Here is a 9122-nt window from a genome sequence, read left to right on the forward strand (position 1 = left end):
TATTGATTGCTACCCACTCTCTGTTATACTGAGGCTGAATATTTCATCTATATATATATATATATATATATATATATATATATATATATATATATATGAAGATGAACTTGTTGTCCTAGTAGTCCCTGTTGCTAAGCATTTTCTTTCCCTACTAAATCCGCACAGTCAATAACCTATTAGTATTCAGTGCTCTATTAAAAAAAGAAGAAGCTGCAAACAGTTTAAACTTTCAGACTACCAAGAAATCTATAATGCAAAACAATGCTGATGAAGTACAGCATGCTGGCTTACAATGAAGTGTCATCTTTCTTCTTCCTGAAACTCTGCTGATATTTAAATGCTTGCATGCCTGGTTCAGAAAGGCATGCAGCATGGAATAGGAGATAACAGCTGTAAAGCCATGATATAATTCCATAGTACGAGGAGTGGAAGCATCACCAGTTTTTGCAGTACGTGCAACCCATTGGGATGGCAGCTATGCCTTTCACAAATTTAACCTTTTTATCCCAATTTACACACCAGGAATTTCCTGCTTGGGCCTCTCTTGAGTGACTTCCAAGATGTATCAATCCATGGTATCCTTAACACCCATGGGAAAAGAGCCTCTGATTCTATAACATACATTGTTTTCTGTATTGGGATCAAGGCTGCAAACCTTCCCAATAATATAGAGCTTTCCAACAAACTATGTCAGTTCCCTGTCCTATCAAGCTGAAGCCCACACAGTAAAGTGTGCCATTTTGCACACGCAACTGGGAGGGAGCTTATTGTGGTCACTGAAACCATAGACTTGTGCTTTAAGGGCTGTTGGGATTTCAGTAAGTTTAGGCAGAGTCCAGGTTGGGAGCAAGCCTGATTCAAGATCTGCAGGACTATGGACAGCTCCCAAGCAGATAAATTCTTCCAACAATATTCAGAGGAGAACTGAGTCCCTTCATAGAGTTGCAGTTTTCACACCATAATGAATGGATTTCTTAAATACCCCCTCCCCCTCCCCCCTCTCCCTCTCCTTATCTAGGCCACTTGACCACTTAGTATGAATGTGACAGGGTGTCTCATGTTACTGATGGGAGTCATGAAAGTTGGGGTAAAGGTAAAGGGACCCCTGACCATTAGGTCCAGTCGTGACCGACTCTGGTCACGCTCATCTCACATTATTGGCCGAGGGAGCCGGCATACAGCTTCCAGGTCATGTGGCCAGCATGACAAAGCCACTTCAGGCAAACCAGAGCAGCGAACGGAAATGCCATTTACCTTCCTGCTTGGAGCGGTACCCATTTATCTACTTGCACTTTGACGTGCTTTCGAGCTGCTAGGTTGGCAGGAGCTGGGACCAAGCAACGGGAGCTCACCCCGTCGCAGGGATTCGAACCGCCGACCTTCTGATCAGCAAGCCCTAGGCTCTGTGGTTTAACCCACAGCACCACCTGCATCCCAGAAAGTTGGGGTAGGCAGCTGCTATTATTTGTGGCCTAACGAAAAACCTTGTTGCTCCTGGAAGCAGAGTCCAGGTGACTCCAGTGTTACATATGTACATGTATAACCCAACTGCAGTCTTAGACACTGAGGGAGAATCCATATTGCAGAGCAAAACAACATTCAGTTTCAACAAAAAGAATTATTTGTGTGTGTTTAGTGGGCAGGCAGCAGTTTGAGGGTCAGCCTTGGTAAGAGAAGCTATTATGGTATCTTCACATGGTGGAACAGTAGAGAGATAGAGGGTGATGGCAGTCTACCATTGTTGTATCTTATGTTTGTTAGGAACACAGGAAGCTGCCTTAGACCAGGTCAAACCATTGATCCATCTAGCTCAGTACTGTCTACTCTGACTGGCAGCTTCTCACCAGGGTTTAAGGCAGGGTTCTCTCCCAGCCCTATGTGGAGGCACCAGGGATTGAACTTGGTGCCTTCTGCATACAAGGCAGGTGTTCTGCTACTGAGCTATGAGCCTTCTAAGCCATAATGGACAGTCTGATTATTTTTGCCTGTCTTCAAATTAAGAAATGCTGCTTCTTCACTATAGTGTGGGGTATTGTTAGGCAATAGGGCCCATGGTCCAGCAATGCTGTGGTCAGGCTCCAGATCTCCTGCCTTATTCAATAATAATAATAATAATAATAATAATAATAATAATAATAATAATAATACAGTATGCTTACAGGGTACATGAACACATTACACAGCTCAATATCAATGAGAGCCTAGTCACCCACCATCTTAACTTGCCAAGAGATATGTTATATATTTATGTAAATTCCTAGGTAGCCTATTTGTGCCCCAAGGATGTAGAAATACCTCCAGCTATAACTACAACTATGGACACCATGGTCCATAGGGGAAGGTGCCATCAAAAAAAATTAACAATTGGGATTAACCAAAGAACACATTACTTAAAAAAAATCTTTTGGTAGCCTCTATTGGTTGGTTCTTTGAATATGGATATATGCAATGAGTGACTAATTTGCAGCACTGTAAAGGATGTTGGATTCCAACTCCCATCAGCCTCTACCAGCACAGCCAATGGTCAGGGATGATGGGAGTTTTAGTCCAGCAACATCTGGAGGCCATGCAAGTTAGCTAACCTAATTTAACCAACAAACCTACGGTATCAGTTACTGTGGCGTTTCACCTCTAGAGGGCCTAGAAGGAGTTAAGTTGCCAGGGAGGGAAACGACCAATGGGAGCTCTCCAGCCAGAAGCAGGGTGTATATAGAGAGAAGCAGGCAGGCAGGATGAGATGATGGGAGAGTTGAGAGAGTTAGATGTGAGGGGAGAGAGATAGATGAGAGGAGCTGGTGTGAAGAATAGAGCTGGTTAATATTGTGGTGGCTGTTAAATAGCGAGATAGACAGGATATAGTGTTAGGAGTTTAGTGATAATTATTATTAGTATTATTTAGAGGTGTTGTTGTTGTTTAGTCGTTTAGTCGTGTCCGACTCTTCGTGACCCCATGGACCATAGCACTAGAGCATTATTTAGAGGTAATAGGCCGGTAAATCATATTTAGAGGTATTAGGCCGGTATAGGAACCATCTGTGATTTTGGAAACCGTTTAAGCTTTGTACAGTAACCAATACGCATAAGAGTATTCAATAAACTATTCTGTTTTATTTTACTATATCTTGGTCTGAGGTGTGTGAGTGATTGAGAGTATTTGTTTGTCGTTGGCACAACACCAATAGACCGTCAAACGTCCGGGGGTGTTGTGCAGGTCAGTGTGACCGCGACATAAACTGGTGGCAGCGTCGGGATCCGATTTATCACGCTATAAAAGTGACAGCATCGGGTTCGAATTAGAACACTAGTACCAATAGGGACAACATTACACCTGGAGGGGAGGATAATCTGAGGAATAATTATCTAACCTGGGGGTGTGAGTGTGTGGTTCTGAGGTACTGAGAAGAAGCTGTAACAACAAGAGAAGAGAACTCAAAAGCTGTTCTGGTTGTGGGTTAGATTCAGAGTCAGTGAAAGTTAGCTAAAGGGTGAGAGAGAAAACCCCTAGCTGAACTTTGTGACAGGAATCTTGAAGAGCCTAGCCAGAGGAACAGAAACTGAGAGGAAATTTCTCTAGAGTTGTTAAGTTTAATAGAGACTCTCACAAAATGCCAGCTAAGAAAAGTAAACCAGCTGTGAGGGAAACCTCAGTTGAAAGAACCCAGGAGGAAAATGGGTCTTTACAAATTGAAGAGCCTAGAGTTGAAACAGTTAGTGAAACCCCATCTGAGGGGAGGGTTCCACAAATGTCTGAGGAATTTGAGAGATGGAAATTAGAGAAAGAATATCAGTAAAACAGAAATGAGATTGCAAAAAAACAGAAACAGAAATGAGATTGCAAGCTGAGAGGGAGAGAGAGGAAAGAGAACTGAGAGAGAAAGAAATGCAATTTCAAATTGAAATGAAAAAACTAGAACTAACAGCTCAGGAAAACCAAAATAATAGCAATAACACTAATTCCCAAACACAAGGGAAAATAGATTTGAAACGTTTCCCTGAATTTAAGGAGAAAGATAACCCAGAAGCTTTTCTAATATCATTTGAGAGAGCCTGTAACGATTTTCAAGTAAAAGATGAGGAGAAAATGATCATTTTAAGGGCTAGAATTAGCGGAAAGTTAGCGGAAATTTATGCTAATATGCCAGAAGAGCAAGCAAACGACTTTGAATTATTTAAACAAATAACTTTTACCCATTTCGGAATTACCTCAGAACAGCTAAGAAAGAGGTTCCGAAGTGTGACAAAAGGGAAGGAGGAAACATATGCTCAACTGGGCACCAAGATTTCACATTACCTCACCAAGTGGCTAGGCACAGAGAAAGCCAGTACCACCTCACTAATAAAAGAAGTGTTTGCTTTAGAACAATTTTATGAAACTATACACGGCCAATTAAGATATCTAATAAAAGAGAAACACCCTAGAACCCTTCAAGAAGCTGCTAATTTAGCTGATCAGATAAATGAAATACGGGACCATAGATTTGATGACCCAAGTTTTGGCGGGAAACTGTGGGGGTCTCCCAAAAACAAATCCCAGGCAGTGAAGAGAAACCTTTCCTCAGAGACTGAGAAAGGAAACAGAACCCAAGGCAGCACTAGTAGTAATGAAGAGAAGGGGAGGAAAAATAATTACACAAATCCTAAAGAAATAAAATGTTGGGAGTGCAATCAATTTGGCCATAAAAGTTTTCACTGTAAAAATAAGCAGGATAAAGCTCCAAGTGTTAGCCCTCAGAAGCAAGCTTACTGTGTCCAGTCAGCTGAGGCAAGTCAAGCTAGCCCAGTCACCATGACGACAGCAGCTCCACTCAGCCTTCATGCTGTGGCAGTTGAAGACACAGTAGCTCATTGCTATACCATTAAATATGAAAATCAGTTGTTGAAGAATGCTGGGGAATTTATTGGGATTGAGGGGAAGCAAGTTATTGCGATTCGGGATACAGGATCTCAGGTGACAATTGTTCACGCCGATCTGGTCTGTCCCTCTAAAATAATCCCTGGAAAATTGATGAGATTAAAAGGAATTTCTAAACAGCCAGTGGTGCTGGAAGTCGCACGGCTTCAAATTCAGTACCAGAATTGGTCAGGAGAATGGGAAGTGGCAATATCTGAAGAGATTCCCTCTGCTGTGTTAATAGGATGGGATCTCATAGAGCACGTACAGAGTTCTTTTGTATTAACACGTACTAAAGTGAGTCAGCAGTCACCTCACGCTGAGGAGATTGCTACTGTTGCCAATGAAGCTAGAGCTGAGGAACTAAACTGTGAGGGGGAAAATGAAGCCCTGTTGGTTCCTATTATAAGAAAACAAAAATCTAGTTTGGCTCATGAGCAACAAGAAGATTCAGAGTTGTTAACTTGTTTTGAGGCAGCCAATACTCTAACACCTGAAAGCCCTGAAAAGTTTTGCTTGAGCAAGAGACTTTTAGATAGGGAAGTTCAATCTACACAAGCCAGGGAAGGAAAAGGAATGGTTATAGAACCTGTGATTGCGAACCAAACCCTTAGTTTGGCTAAAAAGCAAAACGAAGACACTGAGAGGCTGCCACATGATTTATTGTTAATGCAAATTACTCAGAACCCAGAAGTAATAATTAGCCCACCAAGTTCTTTAGGGAATACCTTTACTAACACCAGTGATGCAAAGGAAAACAACTTGCTTTATCAAGGCTGGGGAAAAGTAGATAAAACTAGTCTGAGTCAAGTTGCAGTAAAAGGGCATGAAGAAGTTAAAGTGGGGGGAGAAAAAGATTCCAAGTTAGAGAGTGATCCTTGTCTCTCAGGTCCCACACAAGAGCTTCCTAATGTCGCACAATCTCACAAGAGTGGTATGGATAGGGAAAACTTATCATACCATGTTCCTGGTTCAGCGAATATATTACCTATGAATGAGAGTGGTTCGAACACTTCTGACAAACCCAGATGGATACAGTTTAACCGTGCTCCAGGAAAACTCAATAGGTCAAGATCCGTGCCTAGAGATTGTTTCACTTCAGTAACTGATACGATTACTCTTTCAAAAACAAGTCTGAATGATACTGAGACTCAGTGGCAGAAAGACCTGTGGCATGTAAGCAAAGTCCAAAATAGCTGCAATATTACTCAAGTGCCAGCTGAGAAAGCAGAGTATGTGATCAGGAAGTCTATTAGTTCCAAAGAAACCAAAGAGGCCAAGCCTATAGTTTTTAAGGAAACTACTGAAGAACCTAACTTAAGTAATACAGAAGGAAATGACCAAATTGGTGCCAAAAAGAGAAAGCTGACTGTGCATTGTGGGTCAGTTAAGCGCAATAGAATATCTGTTGCAGATAAAGTAAAAGTAACAGAATTAGAAATCTCGAAAAGTGTGACTTTGTCAGAAAAACCTAGGGAAGATATTGAGAAATCAGATGATACAGCTATCCCTAAGATGTTTAGAAGAGCGAGGAAGCGAAAGGCTGGAAAACAAGCCATAGTTAAAGAAATAGCAGAGACAACCACCATGGCAGTGCCTGTCAATCCAAAGACAAGTCCTAACCGAGGAATGCCAGTTGCGTCTGCAGCAAAGATGCCAAGACCCAGAGGCAGACTAAAAGTATGCCCACCTGAGAGGAATGTTATTCGCGAGGGAGACAAGAGTGAAAGAGAGGTCGGTTGTGAGCGTCCACGAGCTTACGTCAGAGAAGAGATCCCAGTTGACACCCAAAGAAAGTCATCTCTAGATCATAGATCGAGTGCTTCATCAACGTCTGGATCCGACAAGAGTGACAGCGGTACCTCTGTTATCCGAAATTTGGACTGACAATCTACCCAGGAGACCAGAGGAAGAAGACCAAGGGGACATTTAAAAAAAAGAGTTTGTTTTATGCATTTAGAAGTGGTATGTATATGTGTATATTTGGAATGGGAGGAGGAAAAGGTAAAAGTATAAATGTTGTATTTTGAACTATTGTTGTTTGAACAGGAGAGTAACTGTAAGAAGTTAACCCTCCTGTTTCAAACTTAATTAAGGGGGGAGGTATGTGGCGTTTCACCTCTAGAGGGCCTAGAAGGGGTTAAGTTGCCAGGGAGGGAAACGACCAATGGGAGCTCTCCAGCCAGAAGCAGGGTGTATATAGAGAGAAGCAGGCAGGCAGGATGAGATGATGGGAGAGTTGAGAGAGTTAGATGTGAGGGGAGAGAGATAGATGAGAGGAGCTGGTGTGAAGAATAGAGCTGGTTAATATTGTGGTGGCTGTTAAATAGCGAGATAGACAGGATATAGTGTTAGGAGTTTAGTGATAATTATTATTAGTATTATTTAGAGGTAATAGGCCGGTAAATCATATTTAGAGGTATTAGGCCGGTATAGGAACCATCTGTGATTTTGGAAACCGTTTAAGCTTTGTACAGTAACCAATACACATAAGAGTATTCAATAAACTATTCTGTTTTATTTTACTATATCTTGGTCTGAGGTGTGTGAGTGATTGAGAGTATTTGTTTGTCGTTGGCACAACACCAATAGACCGTCAAACGTCCAGGGGTGTTGTGCAGGTCAGTGTGACCGCGACAGTTACCTTTTGGTCTTCCTACAAAGCAATAGATTTCCTCCTGCAACAAGTCTGGTAACATGGTGGCAGCATAAATTTATAAGAAATGTTTACTTCACCTCATTTTAGTAATTATAAAGATGACAATTTAGTCTAGATCCAACCTTATATGGATGGCTTTGATAGATGCATGATTGCTGGTTTTGTTTGTCTGTAATTGTGGGGTCATTTTATTATTCTCTTTTAATTACACTTGGAGCTGCAAATTATATTTGAGAATGTTTAGTTGTATTTTACTGTTTGTCAGCTAATTATTATGTGTTGAAATGGACAGCTGGCTGAGCAATAAACCCAAGCTTGATTTGACTATTCAAGTAGCTTTGCACAATTATGACATGAATAACCATTTAAAGTAACTTGTCAGTATTCCTTGCTGCTGTAAGGGCAGTTCTTCAAGCAGGTTCATATATGCATAGACTTCTTGGATAGACAGCAATAGGAGAGGCTTAAGTAAATATGATCATTCTGTGTCTGTGGGTAGGTTATAATAGACACTTCTTTATCTGTGAAAATTCATAGGTATCTTTCTTGTATACATATAAAGCTCCAACAATTATTTCTATTTCATTAAGAGCACTGAGCAACTTTTCATTGCAAGGCTCAGTGACATACACATATTTTGCATCACAGCTGTGGCATGTATGTATTATGTCTCCAACACTTCCGTTGGATGAAACCATGATCACGGCAGGGGCTCTTTCGAAAATCTGCAAAAACAACCTGGTATCTTGCAAAACCCAGCAGGATTTTGCAAACTCCTGAAATTTATATTGGCAACACTTTCTGGCTGCCAGCATCATAAATAAATTCTGATCTATCTAAATAATGAAAATGTGTTGATTGTAACATGAACAAAACAGCTATATTTTGCTCTTCAGATGCTGAAGACTATTTGGCTCACAGCAAGATATTACATCAAGGTGTATAACCAGCCTGTTAATATTATTGCAGGCGAAACAGCAATTTGTTTAAAACGATACTTCTAACATTTCTGTTCCATTTTGCATTAAACTAGAGTTTCTACATGGTGTGAGACCAGGGTCACTATGGCCAACACTCAAATGCACATCTTAACTTAGAATTACAGGTTGTTTAACAAACCTAAGCCTCCCAAACCTATGGTTTGAAGGGAAAAAACAAATTATATTTGGTACCTTAGATATATTTTCCAAAACTTTCTAAAGAACTATCTACCTAAATCTATTCAGGCTTTTATCCCTTCAGCTATGACATCATTGGTTAACATTTAGTGAGAAACAGCAAGTCCATCAGCTTCATCAACATTTATTTATTTCAAAATATATAGGCTATTTTTTCCATCCAAAGGCTTTCAGAGGTGTGTACACCCCTCTCTTTAAAAAAAGCCCTGCAATGAGAAAATCAACCAATTACAATGAAAAGAATCAGTTACATAAAACAAACATTAAAAGCAGAAGTTAAACTCTTTTAAAAAGCGGGATCAAAAATTAAACAGTCTGAACTTGTTTTCCTATTAAATCTATGTTCTATGCAAATGCCAATAATAAGTGTCTGTATTAATATAATATGCAGATA

General features: G+C 40.6%; 1 long non-coding RNA gene across 1 annotated transcript; it reads left to right on the top strand.

The window, feature by feature from the left end:
- Positions 1–2620: 2620 nt before the first annotated feature.
- Positions 2621–3120, top strand: LOC132591230 (uncharacterized). Its single transcript, XR_009556843.1, has 2 exons — positions 2621–2901; positions 2982–3120. It is a non-coding gene; the product is annotated as an uncharacterized LOC132591230 (long non-coding RNA).
- The last annotated feature ends 6002 nt before the right edge of the window (positions 3121–9122 follow it).

This window comes from Zootoca vivipara, chromosome 16 (genome assembly GCF_963506605.1).
Source record: "Zootoca vivipara chromosome 16, rZooViv1.1, whole genome shotgun sequence".
Lineage (NCBI taxonomy): Eukaryota > Metazoa > Chordata > Lepidosauria > Squamata > Lacertidae > Zootoca > Zootoca vivipara.